This window comes from Engystomops pustulosus, chromosome 10 (assembly GCF_040894005.1).
Source record: "Engystomops pustulosus chromosome 10, aEngPut4.maternal, whole genome shotgun sequence".
NCBI lineage: Eukaryota > Metazoa > Chordata > Amphibia > Anura > Leptodactylidae > Engystomops > Engystomops pustulosus.
In genome coordinates, this window is record NC_092420.1 from 95097224 (window position 1) to 95120037 (window position 22814).

The window sequence follows — 22814 nt, forward strand, 5'->3', positions numbered from 1 at the left end:
AAGAATAAGTCACCTTCTCAGTTGAGGCGGCTTGAAGCCAGACAAAAAGGGAGAGAACTGGGGAAACCTCAGGTTGCTGGGGTGACCCTTGGTCCTTCCTCAGAGGCTGGTCTTGCTACTGAGGCCCTGAGGGATGATGAGTTGGATGAGGAGGTCAGGAGGATGGAGCGCGAGAAAGGTGCCATGTCCTCCACGTCCTCCCATTATGAGAGTATGGATGAGGATAACAGGATTTGGCTAGAAAATAAGCGCAAGCAGAAAAAGAAAAAACGCGGCCTATCTAAGGTACCTAAGGAAGGGAAAACTTCCTCCCCTCTGGTTGAGCTTTCCAACCAGTTCCTCACCCTCGATGAGATCGCCTCCTCGGGAAGAGAGGCTGAGGGTGGGGTTCTGGAGGTGGCGGCGGAGCAGCCTGCAGGGGTCGCCGAGTCTCTATCCTCTGGGGATGCTGGGTCCTCAGAGTGGGAGACTGACTCAGAGTCAGGAGACAAGGACGAAGGAGAGGGTGGTCCGGGTGGGTCCTTGGGGGCCAGTAATAACATGGACACCTCGATTTCATTAAAGAGAAGTTGCCCCAATTCTGAAGGGAAAAGGCAAAAGGGTTCATCTTCAGAGGACAGTAGAGGGAAGGGAGGTAGTAAGAAAAAAGCCGTCTAACTCAATCACTCATGATGGCGGCACCCACTCCGTTGACGCTGGCGTCCATTAATGTCGCCAGCATTAAGTCTGATGCGGCTAGATTTGCGGCCTTTGATTTTCTCGGCCGCGTTGAAGCCGACATTTTATTTTTGCAGGAGACCAGGCTGCCAGATTTGGCGGCCGTGTTTAAAGCTAAGAGGGAATGGAGACATGGGCCTTCCTATTGGTCTCTTGCGGCCGAGCCGTATAGCGGAGTGGCGGTCCTTTTTACCGCACCGGTAGAATGCCGACGAATTATTGAGTTAGAAATGGGGAGGTGCCTGATCCTGGATGTCCTCATGAAGGGACAAGAACTTTGCCTAATTAACATCTATGGTCCCCAGTCCAAGTGGGACAGGAAGTGTCTCTTTATGAGGATCAAGCCCTACCTTTTTACAAGTCGGCAGGTGGTCTTTGGAGGGGACTTCAATGCTGTCACGAGGTCCCAGGATAGGGGAGGTTCCAGAGACAAGCTGACTTATGATAGCGTCGCTCTTAATAGCATAGCTAGTGAGGCTCGCCTGGTGGATGTCCACATCCGGCACACCCCAGGCCACGCGGGGTTCACCTATTATAGGGGTAGCTGCAGGTCTAGAATAGACAGGTTTTATTTAAAGGAGGAAGCCATCTCTTCAGCAGTGTCCGTTGTTGAGGTGGAGTTCTCCGACCACTGTCTAATTTTGTTTTCTCTGAATGTTACAGAGACCCCCCGGATGGGAAGAGGCTACTGGAAGCTCAATTCGTCTCTCCTGGAAGAAGCGGAGATCAGACAATCCTTTGAGGACTTTCTTCAGAGCCAGGTACCATTGCTGGGCCTTTGTAGCAGTAAGTCAGAGTGGTGGGAGATGCTCAAGAAAAGGGTGGCGAGATTCTTCCGCCAGCTCTCGAGCCTCAGGAGCCTGGACAGGTACCGCCTGTATCAGGGCCTGAGGAGGAAACTCGAGCATCTCGTCTCGACTGGAGGTAGTCGTGAGGACATCTCCAGAGTGAAATCCTTGCTGAAGAGGTGTCAGTACGATAGACACGCATCTTTGGTTTTTGAGAGGGATTACGGGAAATACCGCTCGCCCGACCCTTACAGAAACTGCAAGATGTCAGTGAATGGTAAAGTTGTCACGGGACTGGTTGACAGTACGGGATCCCTGAAAAGGTCCAGATCAGGGATCCTGGAGGTCGTCAGATCCTTCTACTCACACCTCTTGGGCAGGAAGGATCTAGATCGGGATGTGATGTCGGCTTTCCTGGCAGAAACTGTCCCTGAGCCAGGAGTAGACCCCTCTCTTGATGTTTTGACAGAGCTGATCAGGGAAGAGGAAGTCAGCCTGGCGATTGAAGGGCTCGCCCTCAAGAAATCGCCAGGTCCGGATGGCTTAACATCTGAGTTTTATAAGACCTTTAAGGACGCCTTGGTTCCCCTCTTGACTGAGGTATTCAATGAGTGTCTTTCCTTGGGCGCTCTGCCGAAGTCAATGAGGAGGTCTGCCCTGATCATCCTGTCAAAGGGTAAGGACCGATCTCGTATTGAGAACTGGCGTCCCATAGCGCTTCTCAATACGGACAGAAAGGTTTTGGCAAAGGTGCTGTTTAATCGGCTGGTGGAGTTTGCGCCCCGGCTCCTTTCGGGGACCCAGCACTGCTCTGTTCCAGGCCACAGTACATTTAGTGCTGTGCTTTGTGTTCGGGAGGCAGTGGAGCAGGGCAGGGCTGGTAACTGGAAGGGGTACTTGCTGTCCTTGGATCAGGCAAAAGCGTTTGATCGGGTTGACCACGAGTACCTCTGGTCTGTCCTTCTGAGGTATGGCCTGCCGGGGGAGTTTGTCAATTGGCTGAAAGTTTTGTATGCAGGGGCAGAGAGTTTCCCGCTTGTGAACGGTTGGATTGGCCGCTCTTTTGAGGTCGGGTCTGGTGTTCGCCAGGGTTGTCCTCTGAGCCCACTTTTATACGTGTTCGCGATTGACCCATTCCTTAGGAGGGTTGATCGTGGGCCGTTGGTGGGAGTCGGGATGGACCAGGCGGCACCGGAAGCCACTCTAAGGGTGGTAACCTATGCCGATGATGTCACCGTTTTTGTGTCCTCGAGAGGGGAGGCGCAATGGGTGATGTCAGAGGTTGACCGCTACTCAGAGGCTTCTGGGTCCAAGATCAACCGGGATAAGTGTGAGAGTCTCTGGCTGGGAGAGGGGGATCCAGGCTTTGATCTCCCGGACACTCTTCCAGGGCCCCAAGACTCTGCCAAAGTTCTCGGCATCGAATTTGGCCAGGGGGATTACCCCATGCAAAACTGGGACGGCAGGCTTAAGATCGCCGCTCAGAGGGTGGACCAGTGGAAGGGTTGGTCTTTGACCCTCAGGGAAAGGGTGAACTTGATTAAAACTTACCTGCTCCCATTGCTGATATATCTGGGCAGTGTGTGCATGTTGCCAGAGCCCCTCTGGACTCGGGTGTACAGTCTGTTCTTCCAGCTGTTATGGGGGAATAGGCTGAACCTTATCAAGAGGGAGGTTACTTACCGCACGAGGAGACAAGGAGGGTTGTGTATGGTCAACCCTGTGGTGTTCCTAGTGAATACCTTTCTTAAGATCAATGTTGCAAACCTCTGGAAAGAGAGGGCTCCTCCGTGGGTATACTCCTGTAGGGGATGGTTTCGGCCTTTCTTCCAGGAATGGGAGACAGGAGGGCAAGTGAAGGATCTTCGTACACCGCATGGGCATCTTCCGGCTTATGCTACCCCGGTTCTGAAGGTGATTCGCCGGTGGGGTCTGGGAATGTGGGAGATCAGGACCATGTCGAGGAAAGTCCTTGACAAGAGGGTTCTGTTTGCCCGTTTCCAGAAGCCTCTGGCCCTCAGGGATTGCCCAAGTCGGGATCTTGGGGTGGGTTTAGGTCTTTTGAATTCCATCAGGATCCCCTAGAAGTTTTGGGACTTGGCTTGGCGCTGCTTCCATGGAAAGCTGTGTGTGAGGGACAATCTGAAGTGTAGGAGCTCTGAGGAAAGGGGTTGTCCCCGGGAGGAGTGCGGTGGCCTGCTGGAGAGCATGGACCACTTCCTGCTTCAGTGCCCCTTTAACACAGAGGTGTACAACCGGGTGGGCGCTTCCATCCATTGGCCCGGGTTGGCCGGTCTCTCCTATGCGGAGTGGGCCTATGGAGCATTCAGAGGCCTGGGTGGCCGGGACCGCTGCACGTTATTCCTAGTTAGCCTAGTGGTCAGGTACCACACGTGGAACGCACGGTGTTTAGTGTCGACGCAGCGTAAAATCCTCCCGGTGGATGAGGTGGTTAGGAACATTGTGGGTGACCTGGTGAAGGTGCGCTCTCTGGAGTATGAGAGGCTGGGCACGGGGAGGGCCTCTCTCCTTTGGAGGGGGTTCTCCTTTAGTGTCCCTTAGTCTGTCATCTCCTCTCCTGGTGTTGGGCTGAAGCTGACACTGTAGATTTTTGTTTTGTGTCCTGAGGTTATAGTGATGTAGCGGCTTGCAGGCGCCGAACCCGGGCTTTATGTGGTTTGGATTTGTTATGTTGATTTGTTTAATGTGTTTGTATCTTGTGTACAGTGTGAATATAGTTATATGTAGTTATAGTTCTTGTGTGTGTATAGGTTGGTTGGTTTTGGGGTGTTGGTGTTAGGGTGTTAGGTTGGGAGGGGGGTGGACGGGACTTGGACTGTACGATCCTGGGCACTGGTCTGGACTATATAACGCGAACTTTGGACGTTAGACCAGTGTCTGGGGGAAGAGGGTGATGGGCGTGGGATTTAGTTAGCTATATTTAATGTTATTTAATGTTATTAATGTTATTTCAGTTATTAATGTTATTTCAGTTATATTCATTGTTATTTCTATGTTTATTTCTTGTTCGTTTATGTGTATTTTGCTGTGTATTTAAAAAAAAAAAATAAATAAAAAAAAAAAATTAGGTGGTGGGAATGGGTGATGGTTTTGTTTGTTCTTATGCTGAGTGTGTGGTGTGTGTGTGGCTGGGCCAGGAGATTTCCGTAAGACTCTTTTAGTTTGTATTATTGTTTTGTTATTATTATTATTGTTTTATTTTGCCAGAAGTTATGGCTTGATTTATGTTTATGGTTGTTATGTTTTTCCTTTTTAATATAAAATAAAAGATTTACAGGATGTAACTCAGGATCAGTACAGGATAAGTAATGTCATGTATGTACACAGTGACTGCACCAGCAGCAGAATAGTGAGTGCAGCTCTGGGGTATAATACAGGATGTAACTCAGGATCAGTACAGGATAAGTAATGTCATGTATGTACACAGTGACTGCACCAGCAGCAGAATAGTGAGTGCAGCTCTGGAGTATAATACAGGATGTAACTCAGGGTCAGTACAGGATAAGTAATGTCATGTATGTACACAGTGACTGCACCAGCAGCAGAATAGTGAGTGCAGCTCTGGAGTATAATACAGGATGTAACTAGGGATCAGTACAGGATAAGTAATGTCATGTATGTACACAGTGACTGCACCAGCAGCAGAATAGTGAGTACAGCTCTAGAGTATAATACAGGATGGAACTCAGGATCAGTACAGGATAAGTAATATCATGTATGTACACAGTGACTGCACCAGGAGCAGAATAGTGAGTGCAGCTCTGGAGTAAAATAAAGGTTGGACCAGTTCTTCATAGATACCATTACTTCCCAGTAGGGAGGGAGCAGAGTGAGTCCTGATACAAATCCTTCTTACTCCCTCTGCCACCCTAAACGCAATCCCTTACTGGGTGATGTGATGTGAGGGATATGAATAAGGTAAAACCAAAGTCAAGTTGAGCAGAACAAGTCACATCTAGAGAGTACATCACTCCCGATTGCAGCGCAGAACAAATCGGGAGGTAGTCAGAAAACTAAGCTGAGAGTAGAGAACCAGATCAGGTAGAATGTACACACAGGTAGGTAAGTAAATGCCTGGCAGTGACATCCAGCAGCAAGGAAGCTTTATACCGGGCTAATGAGATGATGGAGACTCTTCGCTGTCCTCTTGTTCTTTTTGTGCTCTTTTGTATATATATAAATCTGTGATTCTGTTCTCCCGATGCTGAGGCGTCATTGCTCCGTTTTGTGTGTTATTCTTATAGCAGCAGATGGGACCCTGAGTCTTGTGGGGTTTGACCCGGTTCCCATTGATGTTGATGTAGGAGTCTGCGCCGGAGCTAATTCCTCACGCGGACTCGTCTTATGACCTCACTGGGGTCCGCAGCCGCGACGCTCGTCCCCATTAAGCCCAATATGAAAGGAGCGCAGAACGAAAGCCGCGCGCGTCGGCGCTCACACCTCGGCTCCTCGGCTCGGGGACAATTTTCTTTTACAGTCTTCAGATGTTACTTTGTATGTGGGATTTTTCGTAGTGTTTTTCTTGGCTGTTTACCTTCATCGCGTTTCGAGGAACGTGTTAGTTTACAAGATTTTTTTCCGTTGATAAAAGCCTCGCTTTCTGGCAGCCGCCGCCGTCGCCGTTTGTCCCGCTCGGACCCTTAATTAAAGTGTTTCCACGTCCCGGTGAATAGATTCTTAGTTTTCTGCAGATTTTATGAAATTTGGAATTGGATTATGAAATCTGGATAATAATTTAATTAGGAAAAAGTTTAATGAAAGGAGATCACATGGTCCGCAGCGGACTGAGAGGCCGGACTGAGGGGCTCGCCATGGCAACTGATGGAAACAAAGACGATACTAAATAACAAGAAACAACACGGTTGCTATTGACAACATCACTGTTTGCACTTGCTACAGAGTAGTTACTGTTATTGTCTTATAAACTGGTTTGGACTTGGGGACCCCTTATTATCCTTCTATCTGAGTGATCTCCCTGGTTTTCACACTTCAACCCCCATAGAGGAATCTGAACCAGATTGCTACCTCTTTTACTGGCCCTGGTGGACGCTATAGCAAGGCTTTACATACAGATAGAGCGCTGCTCTGGAGGTGAGGCACCACTAGGCTTTATATACAGATAGAGCGCTGCTCTGGAGGTGAGGCACCACTAGGCTTTACATACAGATAGAGTGTTGCTTTGGAGGTGGGGCACCACTAGGCTTTATATACAGATAGAGCGCTGCTCTGGAGGTGAGGTACCACTAGGCTTTACATACAGATGGAGCGCTGCTCTGGAGATGAGGCACCACTAGGCTTTATATACAGATGGAGCGCTGCTCTGGAGGTGGGGCACCACTAGGCTTTACATACAGATGGAGCGCTGCTCTGTAGGTGGGGCACCACTAGGCTCTACATACAGATAGAGCACTGCTCTGGAGGGGGGCACCACTAGGCTATACAGTACATGACAGATGGAGCGCTGCTCTGTAGGTGGGGCACCACTAGGCTTTACATACAGATAGAGCGCTGCTCTGGAGGTGGGGCACCACTAGGCTTTACATACAGATAGAGCGCTGCTCTGGAGGTGAGACTGCCACTAGGCTTTACATACAGATAGAGCGCTGCTCTGGAGGAGAGGTCACCACTAGGCTTTACATACAGATGGAGCGCTGCTCTGGAGGAGAGGCCGCCACTAGGCTTTACATACAGATAGAGCGCTGCTCTAGAGGTGGGGCACCACTAGGCTTTACATACAGAGAGAGCGCTGCTCTGGAGGTGGGGCACCACTAGGCTTTACATACAGATGGAGCGCTGCTCTGGAGGAGAGGCCGCCACTAGGCTTTACATACAGATAGAGCGCTGCTCTGGAGGTGAGGCACCACTAGGCTTTACATACAGATAGAGCGCTGCTCTGGAGGTGGGACACCACTAGGCTTTACATACAGATGGAGCGCTGCTCTGGAGGAGAGGTCACCACTAGGCTTTACATACAGATGGAGCGCTGCTCTGGAGGAGAGGCCGCCACTAGGCTTTACATACAGATAGAGCGCTGCTCTGGAGGTGGGGCACCACTAGGCTTTATATACAGATAGAGCGCTTCTCTGGAGGTGGGGCACCACTAGGCTTTATATACAGATAGAGTGCTGCTCTGGAGGTGAGGCACCAGTAGGCTTTACATACAGATGGAGCGCTGCTCTGGAGGTGAGGCACCACTAGGCTTTACATACAAATAGAGCGCTGCTCTGGAGCTGAGGCACCACTAGGCTTTACATACAGATAGAGCGCTGCTCTGGAGGTGGGGCACCACTAGGCTTTACATACAGATAGAGCGCTGCTCTGGAGGAGAGGCCACCACTAGGCTTTACATACAGATGGAGCGCTGCTCTGGAGGAGAGGCCACCACTAGGCTTTACATACAGATAGAGCGCTGCTCTGGAGTCGGGGTACCACTAGGCTTTACATACAGATGGAGCGCTGCTCTGGAGGAGAGGCCACCACTAGGCTTTACATACAGATAGAGCGCTGCTCTGGAGGTGAGGCACCACTAGGCTTTATATACAGATGGAGCGCTGCTCTGGAGGTGGGGCACCACTAGGCTTTATATACAGATGGAGCGCTGCTCTGGAGGTGGGGCACCACTAGGCTTTATATACAGATGGAGCGCTGCTCTGGAGGTGGGGCACCACTAGGCTTTACATACAGACAGAGCGCTGCTCTGGAGGCCACTATTTACCTCCTTATTAACCTTTCTATCCAGCGGCTTCATTGTCGTCTGCACTTCTTACATCTAGTAAATATCAGGTTTCTGGGGAAACCACATGAAAGGAGGAAAGTCACTGACCCCATAAAGTACAGCGCGCAGAGCATTGCACATTCCACATAGTGGAACGCACTGCAGAGTGGTTCACGACCTACGATCATGTCCGGACTGGTTACTATGAGGTCGGGGGGTGAATCACCGGGTTTCAACTCAACGTGAACTTTGGGGGGTTCTTTTTAAGAGCTTTTACCCTGAAAATGCTGATAAAAAGTCACAACCCGCAGCCGCAGCTTCTCCTCTGCTCTCAGTGCGGCGCCCCCTGGAGGCCGCGTTCACGCGTCGCATTTGGATTATGTTCAGAACGTTTAGAATTTTCAGCTGAAACACAAGCGAACGATCTTCTCGTAATAGTTGCGGCTGCGTGCGTTTTAGCTGAAACACTTATGGTAACGGCCCAAGCTCCGCCCCATTCCGCTTGGATCGCGCTTGTAAACATAATCCAAACAGAAGGTGTGAACGCGGCCCAATTGTTTGTGGAGGCCAACACTGACCCAGGACAATAACACAATTTATACTTTGTTAGATGGATAATATTTGGAGGAGGCCATACCCAAAATATTGGGATTTTTTGTTGTTGTTTATTTTTACATCAGTTCTAGGGATAAGGGAGTAATTTACATTTTTTTAATCCTATTTAAAAACTTTCTTTTAGGCTACTTAAACCCTACATGAGATGTGTAATAATAGCTAAGGGTGGTCCCTGCAGAGATGTGTAATCAGACCTTTGTGTATGTTGTTAGTAGCAGCAGGACTGTGATATATGGATTTATATTCCAGGAATGTAACAACTTGCAGTGAACTGCGGACATGTTCATGTTCTCACACTGCTGTGCTCTGTGCTCTCTGCAGCCAGTGTTAGGTATTGCCCCTGGAGAGATGTGTAATCAGACCTCACACTGCTGTGCTCTGTGCTCTCTGCAGCCAGTGTTATGTATTGCCCCTGGAGAGATGTGTAATCAGACCTCACACTGCTGAGCTCTGTGCTCTCTGCAGCCAGTGTTAGGTATTGCCCCTGGAGAGATGTGTCATGCAACCTTTGTGTATGTTGTTAGTAGCAGCAGGACTGTGATTATATGGATTTATACTCCAGGATTGTAGCTTCACCAAGTGGGGTTGCTGTTGTTGTTGTTAGTAGCAGCAGAACTGTGAAATATGGATTTATATTCCAGGAATGTAACAACTTGCAGTGTACTGCGGGGCATGTTCATGTCCTCACCCTGCTGTGCTCTGTGCTCTCTGAGGCCGCAGCAGCTCTGTAACCATTTTACATTAAAACCGCTAAAAATAACAAACCCCTTGATACATGCTCCGGTCTCTAGGACAGTGTTGATCTCTTCCATTGGTGGAAACCGTGTTTCTTCCTCATTTTAATGGTGGAGAAGTAGTCATGGCCCCGCCCCTTTCACAAGTGACATCATCCTGCGCCTATTTATTAGCCGTTGTCTCTTGTATTTTGGGAGGAAATGGGACAAAGAGATCGTCCAGAAATGGTAACAATAGCCGCCGCTTATAAACTTGTCTGGTTTAGCGCTGGAGTGACAGGTTATTACCCCACATGTCATCAGTCCTGATGGCGGCTCCATAAAAACCTCAAACCTGACAATGTCAAAATGTCAACGAGACCCCCACCCCCAGCAGCTGGGATTCCACAAGTTCAAGGGCTTCTGTCTGACAGTCTGCGGCCCCCCACCATGAATGAACACGACACCCGGATCAGAACCTCAAGGCAGACAGCTGCAAAATGTCACCGCTATTCTAACAACGCGACAAAAATTAAAACACCAAATATTATACCGTATAGATCTACTGATGACCCCCATAACAGCGCCCCCCTCCCATCCCTGGGGGGTATACAACCAAAGCAAATAATAGAATGTAAGTGTAATAATAATCCCTGACCTGCTTAGTACTGTCTATAGGAGGCAGTATTATAGTAGTTATATTCTTGTACATAGGGGGCAGTATTATAGTAGTTATATTCTTGTACATAGGGGGCAGTATTATAGTAGTTATATTCTTGTACATAGGGGGCAGTATTATAGTAGTTATATTCCTGTACATAGGGGCAGTATTATAGTAGTTATATTCCTGTACATAGGGGGCAGTATTATAGTAGTTATATTCCTGTACATAGGGGCAGTATTATAGTAGTTATATTCTTGTACATAGGGCGCAGTATTATAGTAGTTATATTCCTGTACATAGGTGGCAGTATTATAGTAGTTATATTCTTGTACATAGGGGGCAGTATTATAGGAGTTATATTCCTGTACATAGGGGGCAGTATTATAGTAGTTATATTCCTGTACATAGGGGGCAGTATTATAGTAGTTATATTCCTGTACATAGGGGGCAGTATTATACTAGTTATATTCCTGTACATAGGGGGCAGTATTATAGTATTTATATTCCTGTACATAGGGGGCAGTATTATAGTAGTTATATTCTTGTACATAGGGGCAGTATTATAGTAGTTATATTCCTGTACATAGGGGGCAGTATTATAGTATTTATATTCCTGTACATAGGGGGCAGTATTATAGTATTTATATTCCTGTACATAGGGGGTAGTATTATAGTAGTTATATTCTTGTACATAGGGGGCAGTATTATAGTAGTTATATTCTTGTACATAGGGGGCAGTATTATAGTAGTTATATTCTTGTACATAGGGGGCAGTATTATAGTAGTTATATTCCTGTACATAGGGGGCAGTATTATAGTAGTTATATTCCTGTACTTAGGGGGCAGTATTATAGTAGTTATATTCTTGTACATAGGGGGCAGTATTATAGTAGTTATATTCTTGTACATAGGGGGCAGTATTATAGTAGTTATATTCTTGTACATAGGGGGGAGTATTATAGTAGTTATATTCTTGTACATAGGGGGCAGTATTATAGTAGTTATATTCCTGTACATAGGGGGCAGTATTATAGTAGTTATATTCCTGTACATATGGGGCAGTATTATAGTAGTTATATTCTTGTACATAGGGGGCAGTATTATAGTAGTTATATTCCTGTACATAGGGGGCAGTATTATAGTTGTTATATTCTTGTACATAGGGGGCAGTATTATAGTAGTTATATTCCTGTACATAGGGGGCAGTATTATAGTAGTTATATTCTTGTACATAGGGGGCAGTATTATAGTAGTTATATTCCTGTACATAGGGGGCAGTATTATAGTAGTTATATTCCTGTACTTAGGGGGCAGTATTATAGTAGTTATATTCTTGTACATAGGGGGCAGTATTATAGTAGTTATATTCCTGTACATAGGGGGGAGTATTATAGTAGTTATATTCTTGTACATAGGGGGGAGTATTATAGTAGTTATATTCTTGTACATAGGGGGCAGTATTATAGTAGTTATATTCCTGTACATAGGGGGCAGTATTATAGTAGTTATATTCCTGTACATATGGGGCAGTATTATAGTAGTTATATTCTTGTACATAGGGGGCAGTATTATAGTAGTTATATTCCTGTACATAGGGGGCAGTATTATAGTTGTTATATTCTTGTACATAGGGGGCAGTATTATAGTAGTTATATTCCTGTACATAGGAGGCAGTATTATAGAAGTTATATTCCTGTACATAGGGGGCAGTTTTATAGTAGTTATATTCTTGTACATATGGGGCAGTATTATAGTAGTTATATTCTTGTACATAGGGGGCAGTATTATAGTAGTTATATTCCTGTACATAGGGGCAGTATTATAGTAGTTATATTCCTGTACATAGGGGCAGTATTATAGTAGTTATATCCCTGTACATAGGGGGCAGTATTATAGTAGTTATATTCTTGTACATAGGGGGCAGTATTATAGTAGTTATATTCTTGTACATAGGGACAGTATTATAGTAGTTATATTCTTGTACATAGGGGGCAGTATTATAGTAGTTATATTCCTGTACATAGGGGGCAGTATTATAGTAGTTATATTCTTGTACATAGGGGGCAGTATTATAGTAGTAATATTCTTGTACATGGGGGGCAGTATTATAGTAGTTATATTCTTGTACATAGGGGGTAGTATTATAGTAGTTATATTCTTGTACATAGGGGGCAGTATTATAGTAGTTATAGTCTTGTACATAGGGGGTAGTATTATAGTAGTTATATTCTTGTACATAGGGGCAGTATTATAGTAGTTATATTCTTGTACATAGGGGCAGTATTATAGTAGTTATATTCTTGTACATAGGGGCAGTATTATAGTAGTTATATTCTTGTGCATAGGGGGCAGTATTATAGTAGTTATATTCTTGTACATAGGGGGCAGTATTATAGTAGTTATATTCCTGTACATAGGGGGCAGTATTACATTAGTATTAAATTAGTAGTTTGTCCTCTCTGGGTGGGGGGTTTCAGAAAAGCTGCAAAGGCAGCAGATTTCTGATTAATCCTCTTCCAGCTGTGCGGCCGCTGCTGCTGGGATCAGCCCATTCTCTTCCTTGAGATCTTCTCTTGTTGACTGTAAATATTCGGATGTAATTCCGACTTAAAATTGCCGGGTTCATCATTGGGCGCTGCCGATGAACGGAATGAAAGGAGGCCACAAAACTAAACACAGTCTCGTCTTCTCACATAGTCAGTGTTACCCCCGGGTTATGAGGATAAACTTGTGGGAACTCTGTTTTGCTTGTGTTTCCATGTGGTCGACATGGGACATACAAAAAAGTTCTGGTTCCCAAAGTGAAAAGAAAGTGTATGCATGGTATCTAGGTATATACTGCCTGGTATAGTCATGGTATATAGAAATATACTGCCTGGTTTACACATGGTATATAGCTATATACCGACTGGTATACTCCTGGTAAATAGGTCTAGTGGTTCATTTCTCCAGGTTCTGGCGTCTAGTGGTTCAGTTCTCCAGATCCCGGCGTCTAGTGGTTCAGTTTTTCAGGTCCTGGCGTCTAGTGGTTCAGTTCTCCAGGTTCTGGCGTCTAGTGGTTCAGTTCTCCAGGTTCTGGCATCTAGTGTTTCAGTTCTCCAGATCCTGGCGTCTAGTAGTTCAGTTCTCCAGGTCCTGGCGTCTAGTGGTTCAGTTCTCCAGGTCCTGGCGTCTAGTAGTTCAGTTCTCCAGGTCCTGGCGTCTAGTGGTTCAGTTCTCCAGGTCCTGGCATCTAGTGGTTCAGTTCTCCAGGTCCTGGCGTCTAGTGGTTCAGTTCTCCAGGTCCTGGCGTTTAGTGGTTCAGTTCTCCAGGTCCTGGCGTCTAGTGGTTCAGTTCTCCAGGTCCTGGCGTCTAGTGGTTCAGTTCTCCAGGTCCTGGCGTCTAGTGGTTCAGTTCTCCAGGTCCTGGCGTCTAGTGGTTCAGTTCTCCAGGTTCTGGCGTCTAGTGGTTCAGTTCTCCAGATCCTGGCGTCTAGTGGTTCAGTTCTCCAGGTTCTGGCGTCTAGTGGTTCAGTTCTACAGGTTCTGGCGTCTAGTGGTTCAGTTCTCCAGATCCTGGCGTCTAGTGGTTCAGTTCTCCAGGTCCTGGCGTCTAGTGGTTCAGTTCTCCAGGTCCTGGCGTCTAGTGGTTCAGTTCTCCAGGTTCTGGCGTCTAGTGGTTCAGTTCTCCAGATCCTGGCGTCTAGTGGTTCAGTTCTCCAGATCCTGGCGTCTAGTGGTTCAGTTCTCCAGGTTCTGGCGTCTAGTGGTTCAGTTCTCCAGGTCCTGGCGTCTAGTGGTTCAGTTCTCCAGGTCCTGGCGTCTAGTGGTTCAGTTTTCCAGGTCCTGGCGTCTAGTGGTTCAGTTCTCCACGTCCTGGCGTCTAGTGGTTCAGTTCTCCAGGTCCTGGCGTCTAGTGGTTCAGTTCTTCAGGTCCTGGCGTCTAGTGGTTCAGTTCTCCAGGTCCTGGCGTCTAGTGGTTCAGTTCTCCAGGTCCTGGCGTCTAGTAGTTCAGTTCTCCAGGTCCTGGCATCTAGTGGTTCAGTTTTCCAGGTCCTGGCGTCTAGTGGTTCAGTTCTCCAGGTCCTGGCGTCTAGTGGTTCAGTTCTTCAGGTCCTGGCGTCTAGTGGTTCAGTTCTCCAGGTCCTGGCGTCTAGTGGTTCAGTTCTCCAGGTCCTGGCGTCTAGTGGTTCAGTTCTCCAGGTCCTGGCATCTAGTGGTTCAGTTTTCCAGGTCCTGGCATCTAGTGGTTCAGTTCTCCAGGTCCTGGCATCTAGTGGTTCAGTTATCTAGATCCTGCTGGGTCTTGCCCATTGAATGTCCCGGTGTTATTTAATTTAATGTTGAAATCCCAAATATTGCCCTGGGAATTCTTAATTTATTGCCATTTTCTAGAAGGGAAAGTTTTGAAAATCTGGAGATTCATCAATGTTCCAAGGAAAATGATATCACTTAAAAAAATATATTGCTTAAACAATAGACAGAGAGAGAGAGATAGATAGATAGATAGATAGATAGATAGATAGATAGATACATAGATAGATAGATACATAGATAGATAGATAGGAGATAGATAGATAGATAGGAGATAGATAGGAGATAGATAGATAGATAGATAGATAGATAGGAGATAGATAGATAGATAGGAGATAGATAGGAGATAGATAGATAGATAGATAGATAGATAGATAGGAGATAGATAGATAGATAGATAGATAGATAGATAGATAGGAGATAGATAGATATGAGATAGATAGATAGATATGAGATAGATAGATAGATAGATAGATAGGAGATAGATATGAGATAGATGATAGATATGAGATAGATGATAGATAGGAGATAGATAGATAGATAGATAGATAGATAGATAGATAGATAGGAGATAGATAGGAGATAGATAGATAGATATGAGATAGATATGAGATAGATATGAGATAGATAGATAGATAGATAGATAGATAGATAGATAGATAGATATGAGATAGATATGAGATAGATGATAGATAGGAGATAGATAGATAGGAGATAGATAGATAGATAGATAGATAGATAGGAGATAGATAGATAGATATGAGATAGATAGATAGATAGATAGATAGATAGGAGATAGATAGATAGATATGAGATAGATAGATAGATAGATAGATAGATAGATAGGAGATAGATAGATAGATAGATAGGAGATAGATAGATAGATAGATAGGAGATAGATAGATAGATAGATAGATAGATAGGAGATAGATAGGAGATAGATAGATAGATATGAGATAGATATGAGATAGATATGAGATAGATAGATAGATAGATAGATAGATAGATAGATAGATAGATAGATAGATATGAGATAGATATGAGATAGATGATAGATAGGAGATAGATAGATATGAGATAGATGATAGATAGGAGATAGATAGATAGGAGATAGATAGATAGATAGATAGGAGATAGATAGATAGATATGAGATAGATAGATAGATAGATAGATAGGAGATAGATAGGAGATAGATAGATATATAGATAGATAGGAGATAGATAGATAGATAGATAGATAGATAGATAGATAGATAGATAGATAGGAGATAGATAGGAGATAGATAGGAGATAGATAGATAGATAGGAGATAGATAGATAGATAGGAGATAGATAGATAGATAGATAGGAGATAGATAGATAGGAGATAGATAGATAGATAGGAGATAGATAGGAGATAGATAGATATGAGATAGATAGATATGAGATAGATATGAGATAGATAGATAGATAGATAGATAGGAGATAGATGATAGATAGAAAATAGATAGATATGAGATAGATAGATAGATAGATAGATAGGAGATAGATAGATAGATATGAGATAGATAGATAGATAGATAGATAGATAGGAGATAGATAGATATGAGATAGATAGATAGATATGAGATAGATAGATAGATAGATAGGAGATAGATATGAGATAGATGATAGATATGAGATAGATGATAGATAGGAGATAGATGATAGATAGGAGATAGATAGATAGGAGATAGATAGATAGATATGAGATAGATAGATAGATAGATAGGAGATAGATAGATAGATAGATAGATAGATAGGAGATAGATAGATAGGAGATAGATAGATAGATAGATAGATAGATAGATAGATAGGAGATAGATAGATAGATAGGAGATAGATAGGAGATAGATAGATAGATATGAGATAGATAGATATGAGATAGATAGATAGATAGATAGATAGATAGATAGATATGAGATAGATATGAGATAGATGATAGATAGGAGATAGATAGATATGAGATAGATGATAGATAGGAGATAGATAGATAGGAGATAGATAGATAGATAGATAGGAGATAGATAGATAGATATGAGATAGATAGATAGATAGATAGGAGATAGATAGGAGATAGATAGGAGATAGATAGATATATAGATAGATAGGAGATAGATAGATAGATAGATAGATAGATAGATAGGAGATAGATAGGAGATAGATAGGAGATAGATAGATATATAGATAGATAGGAGATAGATAGATAGATAGATAGGAGATAGATAGATAGATAGATAGGAGATAGATAGATAGATAGATAGATAGATAGGAGATAGATAGATAGATAGATAGATAGGAGATAGATAGATAGATAGGAGATAGATAGGAGATAGATAGATATGAGATAGATAGATATGAGATAGATATGAGATAGATAGATAGATATGAGATAGATGATAGATAGAAAATAGATAGATATGAGATAGATAGATAGATAGATAGATAGATAGGAGATATATAGATAGATATGAGATAGATAGATAGATAGATAGATAGATAGATAGATAGATAGATAGATAGGAGATAGATAGATATGAGATAGATAGATAGATATGAGATAGATAGATAGATAGATAGATAGATAGATAGATAGATAGATAGGAGATAGATATGAGATAGATGATAGATATGAGATAGATGATAGATAGGAGATAGATGATAGATAGGAGATAGATAGATAGATAGATAGATAGATAGATAGATAGATAGATAGATAGGAGATAGATAGATAGATATGAGATAGATAGATAGATAGGAGATAGATAGATAGATAGATAGATAGATAGATAGGAGATAGATAGATAGGAGATAGATAGATAGATAGATAGATAGATAGGAGATAGATAGATAGATAGATAGGAGATAGATAGATAGATAGGAGATAGATATGAGATAGATAGATAGATATGAGATAGATAGATAGATAGATAGGAGATAGATATGAGATAGATGATAGATATGAGATAGATGATAGATAGGAGATAGATAGATAGATAGATAGATAGGAGATAGATAGATAGATAGATAGATAGATAGATAGATAGATAGATATGAGATAGATGATAGATAGGAGATAGATAGATATGAGATAGATGATAGATAGGAGATAGATAGATAGATAGATAGGAGATAGATAGATAGATAGGAGATAGATAGATAGATAGATAGATAGGAGATAGATAGATAGATAGATAGATAGATATGAGATAGATAGATATATATCAGATAGATAGATAGATATGAGATAGATAGATAGATATGAGATAGATAGATAGATATGAGATAGATAGATAGATATGAGATAGATAGATAGATAGATAGATAGATAGATAGATAGATAGATATGAGATAGATAGATATGAGATAGATAGATATGAGATAGATAGGAGATAGATATGAGATAGATAGATAGATAGATAGGAGATAGATAGATAGATAGATATGAGATAGATATGAGATAGATATGAGATAGATAGATATGAGATAGATATGAGATAGATAGATAGATAGATATATAGATAGATAGATAGATGATAGATAGATAGATAGATAGATAGATAGATAGATAGGAGATAGATAGATAGATAGATAGATAGATAGATGATAGATAGATAGGAGATAGATAGATAGATAGATAGATAGATATGAGATAGATAGATAGATAGATAGATAGATAGATAGATAGATAGATAGGAGATAGATAGGAGATAGATAGGAGATAGATAGATATATAGATAGATAGGAGATAGATAGATAGATAGATAGATAGATAGGAGATAGATAGGAGATAGATAGGAGATAGATAGATATATAGATAGATAGGAGATAGATAGATAGATAGATAGATAGGAGATAGATAGATAGATAGATAGGAGATAGATAGATAGATAGATAGATAGGAGATAGATAGATAGATAGATAGATAGATAGATAGATAGATAGGAGATAGATAGATAGATAGGAGATAGATAGGAGATAGATAGATATGAGATAGATAGATATGAGATAGATATGAGATAGATAGATAGATAGATATGAGATAGATGATAGATAGAAAATAGATAGATATGAGATAGATAGATAGATAGATAGATAGATATGAGATAGATAGATAGATAGATAGATAGATAGATAGATAGATAGGAGATAGATAGATATGAGATAGATAGATAGATATGAGATAGATAGATAGATAGATAGATAGATAGATAGATAGATAGGAGATAGATATGAGATAGATGATAGATATGAGATAGATGATAGATAGGAGATAGATGATAGATAGGAGATAGATAGATAGATAGATAGATAGATAGGAGATAGATAGATAGATATGAGATAGATAGATAGATAGGAGATAGATAGATAGATAGATAGATAGATAGATAGATAGATAGATAGATAGATAGATAGGAGATAGATAGATAGGAGATAGATAGATAGATAGATAGATAGGAGATAGATAGATAGATAGGAGATAGATAGGAGATAGATAGATAGATATGAGATAGATAGATATGAGATAGATAGATAGATAGATAGATAGATATGAGATAGATGATAGATAGGAGATAGATAGATATGAGATAGATGATAGATAGGAGATAGATAGATAGATAGGAGATAGATAGATAGATAGGAGATAGATAGATAGATATGAGATAGATAGATAGATAGATAGATAGATAGGAGATAGATAGATAGATAGATAGATAGATAGATAGATAGATAGATAGATAGATAGATAGATAGGAGATAGATAGATAGATAGATAGGAGATAGATAGATAGATAGATAGGAGATAGATAGATAGGAGATAGATAGATATATAGATAGATAGGAGATAGATAGATAGATAGGAGATAGATAGGAGATAGATAGATAGATAGATAGGAGATAGATAGATAGATAGATAGATAGATAGATAGATAGATAGATAGATAGATAGATAGGAGATAGATAGATAGATAGGAGATAGATAGATAGATAGGAGATAGATAGATAGATAGATAGATAGGAGATAGATAGATATGAGATAGATAGATATGAGATAGATATGAGATAGATAGATAGATAGATATGAGATAGATGATAGATAGGAGATAGATAGATATGAGATAGATGATAGATAGGAGATAGATAGATAGATAGATAGATAGGAGATAGATAGATAGATAGATAGATAGGAGATAGATAGATAGATAGGAGATAGATAGGAGATAGATAGATAGATAGGAGATAGATAGATAGATAGATAGATAGGAGATAGATAGATAGATAGGAGATAGATAGGAGATAGATATGAGATAGATATGAGATAGATAGATAGATAGATAGATAGATATGAGATAGATGATAGATAGGAGATAGATAGATAGATAGATAGATAGATAGGAGATAGATAGATAGATAGGAGATAGATAGATAGATAGGAGATAGATATGAGATAGATAGATAGATATGAGATAGATAGATAGATAGATAGGAGATAGATATGAGATAGATGATAGATATGAGATAGATGATAGATAGGAGATAGATAGATAGATAGATAGATAGATAGATAGATAGATAGGAGATAGATAGATAGATAGATAGATAGATAGATAGATATGAGATAGATGATAGATAGGAGATAGATAGATATGAGATAGATGATAGATAGGAGATAGATAGATAGATAGATAGGAGATAGATAGATAGATAGGAGATAGATAGATAGATAGATAGATAGATAGATAGGAGATAGATAGATAGATAGATAGATATGAGATAGATAGATATATATCAGATAGATAGATAGATATGAGATAGATAGATAGGAGATAGATAGATAGGAGATAGATAGATAGATATCAGATAGATAGATAGATATGAGATAGATAGATAGATATGAGATAGATAGATAGATAGATAGATAGATAGATAGATAGATAGATATGAGATAGATAGATATGAGATAGATAGATATGAGATAGATAGGAGATAGATATGAGATAGATAGATAGATAGGAGATAGATAGATAGATAGATATGAGATAGATATGAGATAGATATGAGATAGATAGATATGAGATAGATATGAGATAGATAGATAGATAGATATATAGATAGATAGATAGATGATAGATAGATAGATAGATAGATAGATAGATAGATAGATAGGAGATAGATAGATAGATAGATAGATAGATAGATAGATAGATAGATGATAGATAGATAGGAGATAGATAGGGGATAGGTAGATGATAATGTGATCTTTTGTCCGTTACTATTCCATGATGATCCCCTCCATCTGTATCGCCCCTCCTTCGGATGTTTCTTCTCCCTGCAGTCCTGAGGTTGGGGGGTCCCCCTATCATTGCCCCCGCAGGCAGGTTACATCAGTCCGTATCCTCATGTCCCTCCTGACTGTATATAACACAAGCTGTGTCCATGATTTATGTGAAAACATCTGGTCCCCCCCTCGCGCCTGAGACACCCGGACCCTCATCCATCACAGATCTGCTGAGTGCTGAGATGACATTTGTTTTTTATGGGGAAGGAAAGATTATTTCTCCGCCATGATGTTTCAGCTGCTGCTTCCTTCTCCTCTTGTATATGTCTGGGTGTCCAGGACTGCAGACACCAAATAACCGCATCCAGTCCAGCCGCCCGCCATATGCAACACCCATCATCACATCCTAGAGCTTGGCACAACTGAAGGAGAAAGGGTCCTGCTGACTGCTGTCCTTATAAGCCCCGGGCTACTTACAGCCGAGGTCTATACACCGGACTTCTTGTATCTCTGCAGGGGGTACAGAGGCTCTTACTCACTGATCCAGCACTGCTCCATAACAGATTGTGGATCCCAATGTATTTTCCATAACAGAAACCTCCCATCTGCTCAGAACTAGTGACCCCTAAACCTAAGGATTGGGGGCGTCTTCCCAGCCACCTACCTCTATGTCCATCCCTGGGAGCAGTTCTTAGTTTAGTTAGTTTTGGACTCAAGCACTGAATCTGTGTGGAAACGTGGCAACAACTCTGAACCAGCGATCACCATGTGCCCTGCACCTCGACTAATGCAAGACAATGGGGCACATTTACTTACCCGTCCCTTGCGCGATCCCCGATCCGGAATGTCCGACGATAATGAACTCTTCACTTAGATTCACCTAGATCGTGCGCCCGATTTCCTAAATGTGTCGCTTCCTCGATCAGGTTCTTCCTCCCAGTGCATGTAAGTGCCTGGCTTGCGACACAATTTTTAAGTTAAATCTCACGGTTTGTCCAAATCCGCCAGATCGTCCGACAGCCCGCCACCCTGATTTGTGACGCTTGAAAGCCGGCACGATTGCGACAAAATCCGATCGCGTGCGACACAATCCCCTTTGAAATGCGGCGCAAATCAGAAAACGGAATATCCAACGCTTGTGCAGTCTGCGGACCATTAGTAAATGAGCCCCAATGCGATTACACTGCCCCTTGGCTGCTGCTTCCATGACCCCACTATCTGCACAGGTCAGGGGTGACATGTGACCCCATTATCTTACCTCAGGTGCCCCACAAATACAAATCTTACGTCACACAACTGGAGTCATAATTTCTGTGTAGACCAAGTTACAAGAAGCCGAAAGATCAGAATGAAGAGGTCAAGAGGATCAAGGGTGAGATGCAGGAAGCAAAGTGATTACAAAGTTATTCAACAATTTGGTAGATTTTACCCCGAATGTGATGACCGGAGGGGAAGGTGATAAGATGCGCTGCAGAGAATCATGACCAGGTTCACACTGCGCATTCCAGCTGCTGATTGCTTTATATTGTCTTGTAAGCGTTTTATTACAGACTTTATTACAGACTTTATTACAGACTTTATTACAGGCTTGTGCTTGTTTATTGATATTGTTGATGGAAACAAGATACTAAGTTACATTTATGTTGTCACATTGTATCAGATGACCAGAAGGTTCCATCCCCCTCAGGTCAGGAATCAAATGTCCTTTCTAGAATTCTCTCTTTTATATGAAATCTAATTCTTTTTACCTTTTAAAAATCTTCTTAAATGTCAGGCAAATATGACTCTTCTCAACTCATTAGAGTCAAGTTTAGTGGTCGTGGCAATGGGGGGAGGGGGACTAGGGGTGTTCAGAAACCCCTTTCTATGATTCTCTGGCACCAAGAAATATGTTGTTGGTGTCATATGAAAGCCAAGGATCTCAACTTTCAGATCACATCAGGCGTATGACTTTGTGAGCTACAGATCCGGAGATACTGACAGCTAAAGA

General features: G+C 42.1%; 1 protein-coding gene across 6 annotated transcripts in view; it reads left to right on the forward strand.

Moving 5' to 3' along the window:
* Positions 1-22814, forward strand: part of FGGY (FGGY carbohydrate kinase domain containing) — a 356370-nt gene that overhangs the window by 254197 nt on the left and 79359 nt on the right. The gene's annotated exons all lie outside the window — the stretch shown is intronic.